Source organism: Mustela erminea, chromosome 10 (assembly GCF_009829155.1).
Source record: "Mustela erminea isolate mMusErm1 chromosome 10, mMusErm1.Pri, whole genome shotgun sequence".
In the NCBI taxonomy this organism is placed as follows: domain Eukaryota; kingdom Metazoa; phylum Chordata; class Mammalia; order Carnivora; family Mustelidae; genus Mustela; species Mustela erminea.
In genome coordinates, this window is record NC_045623.1 from 54370689 (window position 1) to 54383200 (window position 12512).

The 12512-nt window shown below is 47.1% G+C and overlaps 1 long non-coding RNA gene across 1 annotated transcript in view; it reads right to left on the bottom strand.

Moving 5' to 3' along the window:
* Positions 1-12139, bottom strand: part of LOC116567448 — a 72893-nt gene extending 60754 nt beyond the window's left edge. Inside the window, exon 1 of the long non-coding RNA XR_004276223.1 lies at positions 11863-12139. This is a non-coding gene — a long non-coding RNA (uncharacterized LOC116567448). The remainder of the gene's footprint in view (positions 1-11862) is intronic.
* Between the last annotated feature and the right edge of the window lie 373 nt (positions 12140-12512).

Consider the following 12512-nt stretch of genomic DNA (forward strand, 5'->3'; position numbering starts at 1 on the left):
ATTTTTTCCTATTCTAGGCCAGCCATTATCCATGAGTCTAGTTTTGCAGCCGTCTTGGTTCAAATAAGCTTGTTATTTACTGAATCACTGGACCCACTCATGAGCAGTTGTGATCCAGAGAACCTTCCAAGAACAGTTTAAGAACCTTTAGAGCTAATCTTCCAGGCAGGGGAACGAGGAGGGCTTTTGTCTCCTTTTCAACCCTTGCAAAGCTGATGTTTAGAGCTCAGAAATATTATGAAACCTTCAACAATTTGAAGAACTGAAAGAAAGAAATGGGGAGGGAGTGAGGCCAAAAGTAAGGAAGAAAGAAAAGAAGGAATGAGAGACGAAGGAAGGGAGAGAGAAAAAAGGAAGAAAATACTTAACCACACAAAAAACAAACAATGCTTCCCAAATCCTTCTGATGTTCAAACTACAGATTCATAAAATCCTCCAGCTAGAAGGGTCAATTTCCCACTTGTAAAAAGCATCAGACATCACCTGAGCCAGTTTTTCAGTAAGAACCACAATTATTCCATGGAAACACGTCAACAGTTCTCTGCTCAATTTTATGAGCAAAAACAATGAGGCAAATTACACTTGTCTGTGTTCTCTAGATAATTGAATTTGGCTTCTTAAAATTCAGGTGGTGTTCTGTCGAGAAGAACATGCTAGTTCCTTTATTAACTCTTTTGTTTTTACCCCCTTTCACGCAAAGCAGGATTTCATAATGTTGATTACTTCAAAATAAATGACTGGCGCAAGACTAGACTAGTCTCTAGTCACTTGTTTGGTCTCAACCTTTCTTCTCAACTCTGCTTGGCACACAACCTACGGTGTTTGGCTCCTGGGCAGACACCACACCATTTCACCTCTGGGCATTGCTCATGTCACCTCTCCGAGGACTGGCCCTTTCCCCAGTGTTCCCTCCAAGTACAGCCTTTTCCAGAGTGACTTTCCCCCTCTACTTCCCTCTCCTGGGTAAGGAGCCCTGCCTCTGCTCTCCTATCTCCCTCTCAGCACATCTCCATAATGTAGTCACCACCTTGTGTTGTTAGTACTGTATTTGTGCACACACCTGTCTCCTCCTCTCCTCACACATGGTGACAGGCATTACTCCTTTTTCACAGTCTTAGGACCTAGCACAATATCTGAAAATAGCAGGTACTCGTATCAGTTATCTATGGCTGCATGACAAATTACCTCAGAATGTAGCAGCTTAAAACAATATTTACTATTCCACAGGTTCTGAGGTCAGGAATTCAGGTGTAGGCACTGCTTAGCGGGATGACTGTGGGCTCAGGGTCTCTCATAGGTTAGCGGTCAAGGTGTCCGTCAGGCTCCGTCATCTCAAGGGTCAACTGCAGGAGAATCTGCTTCCAAGTTCACTCATGAGGCTGTTGGCAGGCCTCAGAAAACTGACTTCCAAGCTCAATCACATGGCTGCCAACAGGCTTTAGGGCCTTGTTGGCTGTTGACTGAGGATATTATTTCCTTGCCACATGAGATTCTCCACAGAGTTACTCAAAATGTGGAAGCTGGATTCCCTCAGTAAGGGCTCAGAGGGAAGGAGGCAGAGACAGTGACCGACAGAGACAGAGTGGAGGCGTTTAAGCAAGACAGAGAATCAGAGTCTTTTCATCACCTAAACTCAGAAGGGACATTCCATCACTTTTGCTGTATTATTATCTGTTAGAAGCAAGCCACGAGGTCCAGTCCACACTCAAGGGGAGGGGATTGCACAAGGACGTGAATACCAGAAGTTGGAAACCGCCGGAGCCATCTTGCAGGCTGCCTATCATGGTGCTCAATAAATATACCAAATAGATGCATCTCTCTCTAGTCAGAACGAGTCTTTCCTTCCCTGAAGAGCCATAGCGTTTGAACTCCTTATTAGGGAACACACCACAATGAGACTTTTCAGCGGAGCATATGTTCAGACACATGAGTGAATTATAGACAACTGTGTGAAGACAATGTCAAATATACAGCTGGCACTCAATACATAATTATTGATTGGATGAATAAATGAAGGAAAGGTTGACAGAGACTAATACATGTCCATCTGTATCCATTCTTCAATAAAGGAATTTCTAACTTGTAGCTAGGTGCTTCACTGGAGACTACATTTCTCAAGACCCCTTGTAACTCAAGGTGGTCATGTTACCAAAGTTTGGCTCGTGGGATGTGAGTGGAACATGGGGTAAGCACTTTGTTTTCTCTTTTCTGCCTGACTGGAATATAGAGGTTTGGGTAGGACCCTAAAAAGGAAGAAACACAGTGAAAGTGGCCAACCACCCTTTAGATCACCTCCTCTGGACTAGGACATGAAGCTCTATTTCACAAAAGTCACTGCATTCTAGGGGCTTGTTGTAATGTAGACTGTTCTAATATAGGGTATGACCTGTCTGGTACAGGAGTTAAAAAACCAAAGAAGATGGGGGCGCTTGGGTGGCTCAGTCAGTTAAGCGGCCAACTCTTGATTTTGGCTCAGGTCATGATCTCAGGATCCTGGCGTCAAGTCCCAGATCAGGCTCCCTGCTCAGCTGGAAGTCTTCTTCAGGATTCACTCCCTCTGCCCTCCCCCTATTTGCTCACTCTCTCTTTTTCTCTCTCTCTCAAATAAATAAATAAAATCTTATATATAAAAAAAAAAGACAAGGAAGAAAAAAGTCTTCCTATCCCAAAGTTAGTCCCATGTTTGAAACATGCTATAGGAGTTCCTTAAATACTGTTAGATTAAATTGTGCCTATAGACCTGTTGGGCTGTGTTGGTAGATAAGAAATGAACAGTTATTATAGCATAGGGAACATAGTTAATAATATTATAATAGTAATTATGGTGACAGATGGTAGCTAGACCTGCTATGGTGATCATTTTGTAATAGATAAAAATATCAAATCACTATGTGGCATACCTGAAAAACATATAATATTGAATGTCAATTATAATTCAATTAAAAATAAATTTAAGTAAGAAAGGAATATCAACACACACAAAACAGATAATCATATCAAAAAATGGGCAGAAAATATGAACAGACACTTCTCCAATGAAGACATACAAATGGCTATCAGACACATGAAAAAATGTTCATCATCACTAGCCATCATGGAGATTCAAATTAAAACCACATTAAGATACCACCTTACACCAGTTAGAATGGCCAAAATTAGCAAGACAGGAAACAACATGTGTTGGAGGGGATGTGGAGAAAGGGTAACCTTCTTACACTGTTGGTGGAATGCAAGTTGGTGGAGCCACTTTGGAGAACAGTGTGGAGATTCCTCAAGAAATTAAAAATAGAGCTTCCCTATGACCCTGCAATTGCACTACTGGGTATTTACCCCAAAGATACAGATGGAGTGAAAAGAAGGGCCATCTGTACCCCAATGTTTATAGCAGCAATGGCCACGGTCACCAAACTGTGGAAAGAACCAAGATGCTCTTCAACGGACGAATGGATAAGGAAGCTGTGGTCCATATACACTATGGAGTATTATGCCTCCATTAGAAAGGGTGAATACCCAACTTTTGTAGCAACATGGACGGGACTGGAAGAGATTATGCTGAGTGAAATAAGTCAAGCAGAGAGAGTCAATCATCGTAGGGTTTCACTTATTTGCGGAGCATAACAAATAGCATGGCGGACAAGGGGAGATGGAGAGGAGAAGGGAGTTGAGGGAAATTGGAAGGGGAGGTGAACCATGAGAGACTATGGACTCTGAAAAACAATCTGAGGGTTTTGAAGGGGCAGAGGGTGGGAGGTTGGGGGAACCAGGTGGTAGGTACTGGAGAGGGCACGGATTGCATAGAGCATTGGGTGTGGTGCAAAAACAATGAATACTGTTATGATGAAAATAAATTTAAAAAATGATAAATAAATAAATAAAAAGAAAGGAGTATTTAAGTTACCACCTTTCCCCTTGGTCAGGCAAGCGTAGGCTTCTGGGGTCTACTCTTATAAAATTTAGAGCTGTGAGCCTCCTCAGAGAAGCAACCCAGTAAGTGGTCTTAACTTTCAAAGCCTGAGGCAGAAAGCCACCATGGAGAGGCATAAGTCAGGATGGATTCTTCTCAAGGAAAATCTGTCCAGATTGAGGTTTCCTTACAGGAGGTTGATTTGTTTTTCCCCAAAAGGAGAAGAGTTCTCAGTACAACCTCTGCAAAGGGCTAGGCAAGCAGCTCCTCCAAACTCCTGTGGCTATGAAGGGCAGGTGGCCCACTGGGCAGCAGCAGCCTCTGTGGCCCTTGCTCCCCACTTCTCTGCTCTTGGACACCAGCCAGCACTGGATCCTAGATGAGAGGGGCCCCTGCCTTAATCTGGAACTGGACAGGATCCATGGCCTCAAACTGAACGTTTTTGTTCTGTTTGTGTTCTTTACAGTATACAGACAGAAGGCTCCAACCAACACCATCCTCAAATGCCAAAATAATATGCTCACCCAGCCAAATCGTCTCTGCTGAGGCCAGCTCAAGGAGATGACAAAACCTTGTTAAAATACAGGAAGGGGGTAGGAAGGAAGTGGGATAAGCTTTTCTTGCCTGGATTGAAAATCTGTTAATAGGATAGATATATGCCAAGTATAGAGTCATTGGAAGATGTTTCTTGTTCATAGGAAGGTGAATTTGAGAAACCAGAAAAGAAAGATTGGGTGAGGAACTCCAATTGTGTCTAGAAATCCAGGTGTCTTAAAACGTAGGGAGGTTTAAAACTACCTGCTGTTCTGTGCCTTCAAGAAGCATTCAAAGTACTTAAGAAGACAGCCATGCTGGGCACCAAAGATGATTCCTTGTGAAAATGTTCTCATGCTGTTGGTGCTAGAGGGAGGCAGATAGTAAGTCAGGCTGAGGGATAGTTTTACAAGAGTGGACTGGAGGAACTCAGCTTTGAAGGGTGATTAAAATTTCCAGGTGGTCACCAGCACCGGGATGGAGCAGGGTGGGGATGTCAGGCAGGGAAGAACAGGAGCCATACTCCAGAGGTCTGCAAGGACAAGGCATGTTTCTGGAACTCCTGGTGTCACAGGAAGATAGAATCATAAGGTACTCAAGTCAGGCCTTTCATAAGGAAAGTAAGGATGACTTCAATTAAAAATATGTCGAAAATGCCGGGGGCGGGGGGCAACTGAGTGGCTCAGAGGGTTAAAGCCTCTACCTTTGGTTCTTTTGGTTCGGGTCATGATCCCAGGGTCCTGGGATCGAAACCTGCATCGGGCTCTCTGCTCAGCAGGGAGCCTGCTTCCCCCCGCCCCCTCTGCCTGCCTTTCTGCCTACTCTCGCTCTCTGTCAAATGAATGAAATCTTCAAAAAGATAAAAATATGTAGAAAATAAAGGTGCCTGGGTGGCTCAGTCAATGGAGTATCTGACTCTTAGGTTGGGCTTTGGTTTGGACTCAGGCTGTGATCTCATGTTTCATGGGTCATGGGTTGGAGCTCCACATTGGCCTCAGGCTGTTGCTCAGCAGGGAGTCTGCTTGAGATTCTCTCCCTCTGCCCCACTCCACGCTCCTGTGCACATGCGCTCTCTCTCTTTCTCTCTCTCTCTGTCTCCAGTAAAAAAATAAATCTTTAAAAAATATGTAGAAAACACTGTCAAGGAGAGGGAAGGAGATGAGGAAGCGTTCACAGAACAAAGAGAAAAGAGAGAGTCTGTTCTGTGGAACCCAGCGGTAACAGTGGCTGAGACTTTAACGAAATGGCCACATAATTTGGTGATTTCAGTCTCAGGCTCTCAAGTCAGCTGCTGCATTTGTGTCCTAGCTCTGCTGAAACCAGCTACCCCAAACTGAGGGGCTTAAACATCAGAAATGTATTGTCTTCCAGTTCTGGAGGCTGGAAGTCCAAGACCAAAGTGCTGGCAGGGTTGTCTCCTTCTCAAGCCTACATAGAAGAATCTCATGCCTCTCTTCTCTCTCCTGGTGGTTTGCCGGCCAGCTCTGATGTCCAGCTTTGGTGTCCCTTGGTTTGTAGGTTCATCATCCCATTCTCTGCCTCCATCGTTAGATGGCAATCTCCCCGTGTCTAAGTCTAAACATCCCCCTGTTATAAGGACAGTCACCTCCGATCTGGCTCGTCCTAATGACCTCATGTTAATGACCTCTCTAAAGGCCCTCTCTCCAAATAAGGTCACATTCACAGGCCCTGGAAGTTAGGACTTCAACATCGTTTTAGGGGGGACACAATTCAACCCCTCCCAGCCATCTTGGTTTGAAGCCCAATGTGAACACTTCATTGGCTGTGTGGTTTTAGGAAAATTACTAGCTGTGTAGTCTTACAAGAACTGCTTAATATCTCTTGGCCCTGGTAACCTATTTAAAATGGGACAAAGAGCACGGCTGGTGCAAGGATTAGCACAAAGGGCTTCGTAAGCATCAGCAGTGACTACTGTGTGCACTAGAGGACTGTATGTGCCAGTCCAGGTCAGGCCCTGGCCCCATCCCTGGTTCAAGAATGTAGACAAAGGGGCCACGGACCGGTCTTTATTTTACTCATTTCTTTCTTCTAAGCTCCCCACCCCCACCCTGGATGCCTCACCTAGTCCCTAGAATCTTAAGGGCTCAGTTAATATTTTCTGCAGATGATGACTCTATCCCTCATCTTAAACTCAGCCCATTTGGAGTTTTGCTCTCCATTTTCCTAGGACGGCATCTGAATTTCAGTGAATCCCATCCTGCCAGGACTTGCCGCTGAAGGCATGGGAACTGGTTCTTATTTCACGGGTCTACCATCCCCGGTGGGTCCTAAGGTAGCAGTCCCCTCGGGCCTTGTTCCCACGTGGATGCTCCCTGAAGTCTGGTGGGGTTCTCCACCCTCTCCTATGCCTCACCAGAGCACGGGTTCCTTCTGTCGCTTCCACATCAGCCTGGAATACAGAATTCTTTCTGAGTCTGTCTGAAGCTTCATCCCTCATGGAGTCTCCCTGTTTCCTCCATGGTTCTGTCATGAAAGAGGTAGACTACCTCTGCCCCTCAGCTCTCCAAAGCTTTCTGAAGGTCTGCTGCCTCTCCCTGTGCCAGCCCGCCATTCAGAGACCATCCTACCCCTACTCTTATTTACTCCCCATTCTGTGTCCCTAAACCCAGCTAGATTGGAGGGATCTTTTCTCTCTCTTTACTGTCTTTTCCTCAGACATTTTGGGGATACCTCCCCAATCCTCTCCATTCCCTTAAGGGCTCGGGCTTTGGAAAGCAAAGACAGTTAGAGACCTGTGGGCTCTTTGTGCCTTCCTCAGAATACCTCTCCCAACCCCTGGTCAGAACAGTCAGTTGCCTCAAACGGGAAATGCTAGGAAAGGGGGGGAAAAAGTTAATATTTAAAAAATATTATCCCAACTTGTTTCAGTGAATAAATAAATGAATACATGGCACCAGGCCAAGGACCTCGATCCTAAACCAGTTTCATGAAAACCTCTCTCCTGAGTTTCCACAAATACCTCTGTGCCCCCACAGAAGGACTGAGAGCCCCGCACCTTTCCCACCCAGGAGTCTGAGTGGAGGGTTAAAGCTTCTGTAGCGTCTCGGTGCTGCCTGTCCTCGGGGCCCATGTGGAAAGCCAGGTTTCTTCCCTTGTGCTTCCAAGCGTGGCTGGTGGTTCTAATGAACACTTAGCCCTCTGCCTGGTATTATCACAGTTAATATTTTACATGGCTGACCTCCTTACTCCCTGGAACCAGTTTTTACTCAATTGGTGCAGCAAACTGGAAGCTTTTGCCCCTTACTACCCAGTGACCTTGGGTGACTTGCCTAAGCCTCTCCCAGCCTCATTCTCCTCATAAGTAAAATGGGGGTAAGGCCACCCCCCACACACACACTGGGTTGTTCTCAGGCGCAGCTGGTTGCAGGTGGCTGCTGCTGTCTGTGACGGAGGCTGTGGTTGGCTTGACCCGGCTCTCCTGAGCCTCCCCCGCAGAGAGAGGGAGAGGCGCTCATGCTGACAATGTCACTGCCACAAAAGGAGCCCTGTCTGTGCACTTCACGCAACAGAAGAGCGCGCCCTGAAACGCACTCATGCACAGACCACCCCCTGTTAAGTTCAGTGTTGATCCATTCAAGAGCTAAGCACTTGGGAAACAACTACTGTGAGGCTGACATGTTCATACACCTGAAGAAAGGGGCTCCACAGGGAGACAGACGTGGACAGAATAATACTGAAAGGGGCTCGGTTCGAAGTACTGTGGGATCATGGAGGGAAATCACTGGTCTGCTTGCGGTCATTCATCTCTTCACAGCCCCTTCACAGCCACCTGTTTCCAGAAAGGAGTTAAGGAGGCCTGGGAGAAATGAGGAACTTGGCCCATGAGGCCATCTTTGAGCTCGGCCCCAAAGCATATCACTAGGCATGGCAGTGAGGACAGAGACTCCCTGGTCCCAGGAGCAGCATGTGCAAGGTCCTGGTTCTGTGGACCCACCCGGCCCAGGAAGGAAATGGAGTGCTCGTCCCCAGATATTCACACACTGTACTCTCACATGTCTTACAGGCTCCCAACCAAAGAGCACTGTCTCCACAAGGCCTTCCCTAACTACCAGTGTCTTCTAACAGGGTGCATCACTTGTTCAGCAGCATTCTTCTCTGTGTCATCACAGCATGTAAGCTCCATGAGGGCAAGGACTTTTTCTCTCATGTCCTTCATGGATGCCCACACCCAGAGGAGTGGCCAGCCCCTAGCTGGCTCTCAGTAAGTCTGTACTGAATTCACGCCAGGGATGGCTGGCCTCTTTGTGGGCACGAGTGGTGGGGGTAGGTGTGGGGTGGGGGCAGGGGCCCCTCCTACCACCTTGCCTTAGCCCAGCAGCATCTTCTGACACATGTACACTCCTGATGTGAGGCCCTCGCTTTCTCTCCTTCCTTCCATCAGGCCCTGCTGTCTCCCTGCTGCCTGCGGCCTGAGGAAAGGCTTGACTAAATGTGTTCCTCAAGAGCCCAAGTCAGGGGATTTCTCTTTACCTTGCCAGCTCTAGTCACAGACCAGAGGCTTTCAGCATATTTCTCTTATGTTCCCAAGACCAGTGCTTTGACATCTCGACGGCAGTGGATTTCCAGTGGCCCTGGACCAGAAGCCCCAGAAGGACTCTGTTAGAAATGCAAGTTCTCAGCCGTGCACCCACCCCTCCCCCAGTCATACTGAATCAGAAATTCTGGGGACGGGATTGACTTGGTCCAGCTGGGCTGCTGGAGCAAAATACCACAGCCTGGGGAGCTCATAAACAACAGAAATGTATTTCTCACAGTTCTGGAGGCTAGGAGTTGGAGATTATGGTGCCAACTGTAATCTGTCAGGTGAGGGGTCTCTTCTGGGTTGTAGACTTTCTGTTGGATCCTCACATGCCAGAAAAGGCTAGGGAGCCCGGGGTAGGGGGGGAGTGGGGAGGGGTCTCTTTGATTAGGGCATGAATCCCATTGATGAGGAGTCTGGTCTCATGATGTAATTACTTCCCCAGAGCCCTAACTCTTAACACCAGCACATCGGGGGTTAGGTTTCAACACAGACACTTTGGGGGACACATTCAGACCCCAATGGAGGCCCAGCAATCCACGTTGCTGAGATGTCAGTGTGCGAGAGCCACAGGGTAGGTAATGGCTGGAGACATGCTTGGTTATCACAACTGAGAGTGGTGGTGCTGCTGGCATCTTGGGAGCAGAGGCCCCAGATGCTTCAAGCCTCTTAGACTGCACATGGCAGCCCCCATACAGCAAAGAATTAGCCAGCCAGACGTCACCAGTGCAGGTAGGAATAACCGGCCTGCTCTAAGGGATTCTCACTCCCTCACATCCACCAAACCCTCCCTTCCTTCTTTTCTATAATGTTTTCTCTGCTCCCAACAGCTGGCAATAATCCACACGCCAGCCTCTAACAGTCAGCTGTGAGGAGGACAGATGAGACCAGGGACCTCCTTCATGATTCCCTGCGCGGAGGAATACAGATACTTCAGATGACATTTACAGCCCAGTGGGTTATGTGTTATGACTGGGGAGATATGAAAGAGGTTATTAAACCCAAGCTTGGAACATCAGGGAGGACTTCCTGGAGAAAGTGGCATCAGCATTGAGACTTCGAGGCAGAGGAAGACTAAATCAGGGAAGGTGGGACTACTCCTTATGGAGGACTTTCTAGGATTTGATCCTTATGCTGAGTATTCTCCTATCTCATTTAATCCCCAGAATGTTTTCTGAGCTTTATACTACTCTATTTCCATTCTACAGATGGGGACACTGAAGCCCAGATACTTAAACAACTTGCCTAAAGCCATACAGCTAGGAAATGTTGAGGCAGGGATTGAACCCAGGTCTGTAGATTCCAAAGCCAGACGGAAAATGATTGCTATTTACAGAGAGCAAAACCATCAAGTGGGAATTTTTAAAAAACACAGTTACTCCTTGTGTTATTAGCCAAATTTTGTCACCCCAAAGTTTGTATGTTGAGGTCCCAACCTCCAGCACCTCAAAATGTGACTATATTTGGAGAGAAGCTGTTTTAAGGGATGATTAAACTAAAATATGGCCATTAGTGTAGACCCTAATCCAAGATGATGGGTGTCCTTACAAGAGGAGGGAGTTTGGACATAGAGACATAGAGACAGGGTGCACATATGCAGGACAGACCATGTGAGACATGGTGAGAAGGCAGGCATGTGCAAACCAAGAAGAACAGGCTTCTGAAGAAGCCAAATCTGAGGAAAACCTTGAGCTTGGACTTCTAGCCTGCAAAACTGGGAGAAAATGAATTTTGATTGTTTAGGACCCCTAGTCTCTGGCATTTTATGATAGAAGCCCTAGCAAACTTAAGGACCCCTAGTCTCTGGCATTTTATGATAGAAGCCCTAGCAAACTTAAGTGTCCTGGATGTGGCCTTGATGGTGGGAAAACTTAAGGCATATTAATTGTGCTTTGTTTTCTCTGCTGTACAATAAAAGGGAGTGAGAAATCTAGGTCTTTGCCTTCCCGCACCCATGATAACACCCAACCCCAGCCTCAGGGGCCATCCATCGGCTGGGCCAAACCTGCTGGGAGACCATCCTCCTCCTGGCTTTTTTGTTGAGAGCCAGAATTCATTGGGGTTTAAGCAGTGTAGAATATTTGAGAAGGAAGAGATGGGAGGGCCTCAGCAGGCAGAGGCAGAGTCTCTGAGGTTGAAGAGGTGATAGAAAAAGGACGGTGCCACCAAGCGGGACCTAGGCCTCATCTTGCAACAGCGCAGGGAGTGGCCATTGCCCAGCCAGGCAGCGTTGGCCGATGCTACTGACCCCAACTGCCAGGCACCAGAGCACTGGCACCCGAAGGTGTAGATGACAGACATCTCGGCACCTGCCAGCAGGGAACAAGGCTGCAGACAGGGGCTGCTGGGAAGTTTCTCTCTACTATGGATCCCAGAACTCATACTGCTTCTGGAGGACATGGGGTAACTTTAGCACCAGAAAAGCTGAGATGGACTCTCCCATAAGCCCAGAGACAGGGACCCAAGTTAGACTGAGCTGAACTTAAAGCTAAAAAGAAATGTGATCTATTTTGCCCATCCAGGCTCATGCATTAAGATTCAAACTGACTACACTTTATTTTCAGAATTGGGATACAGGAAAACAGGCAGAAGCCAGTTCAAGGCAAACTGAAAACACTTCTGTCAGCAGGAGAGACCATGAACCAGGGAGAAGGAGAAAACTACCCCGTGTTTTCTTCTGCCTCTGCCGCTGTCTTGGCTCTGTTTTGTCTCCTGACTAGACCTAATTATGCTTGTCATCTGCATCAGAAGGATGGGGCTAAGATTAACAAGTTAATGTGGGTAAAAGCCCTTGGAGCTCAGTAGATGAAAGGAGATCTAATTAGCAAGGCCAGCAATGACCGCAGGCGGCCCAGCCAGGGCGGACTCCGCCCTTTGTACTCACCAAAGAGCTACTTATAGCTCCTGGGAGGGGCTTCTGCAAATTCCACCCAAGCCTTCAGTGTGGGGAGAAGAAGCTTCCACGTTTTCTTCCTGCCCTAGAATTTTGTGATTCTTCCTGGGTGGAGAAAAATGTGGACTTCTTTAAACTGATTGAGAGAAGGAAAAGGCGCAACTCTCAGCCCTTTTTTTCTCCAGGCAGAGTGATCTGCACAAATAGGGGTTCATGATGCACGGAGAGGCAAGCAGAGCGTCAAGGTCAAGTGAGTTCTGCCGGTGCATGAGACAGATGAAGGTTCAAATCCCAGCTGCCATGTACTGGGTAGGAGAATTTAAGCAAAACACTCAATACCCTGGAGACTCTGGGTCTTCTTTTGCCTTCCTCCGTCCTCCTTGTGAGACTTTGATTGTTCACGCGGGACCCCAAAATTGCGTGTTTTAATTAACAGCAAACTAATTAGTAGTAGTGCCTGGCATATAATAGCTATTTGAAATATTGACTGGATTGAACTCTTTCATCTCACAAATACGGAGTTACCTATTATGAGCCAGGGAGAATGGGCCCTGCAAGCTGGGCGCGCAACCATGAGCCACAGACAAGTTTCTGTCCTCAGGGAGCTGATGTGTGTATCCCATGAGAACCCCCGTTGGCTC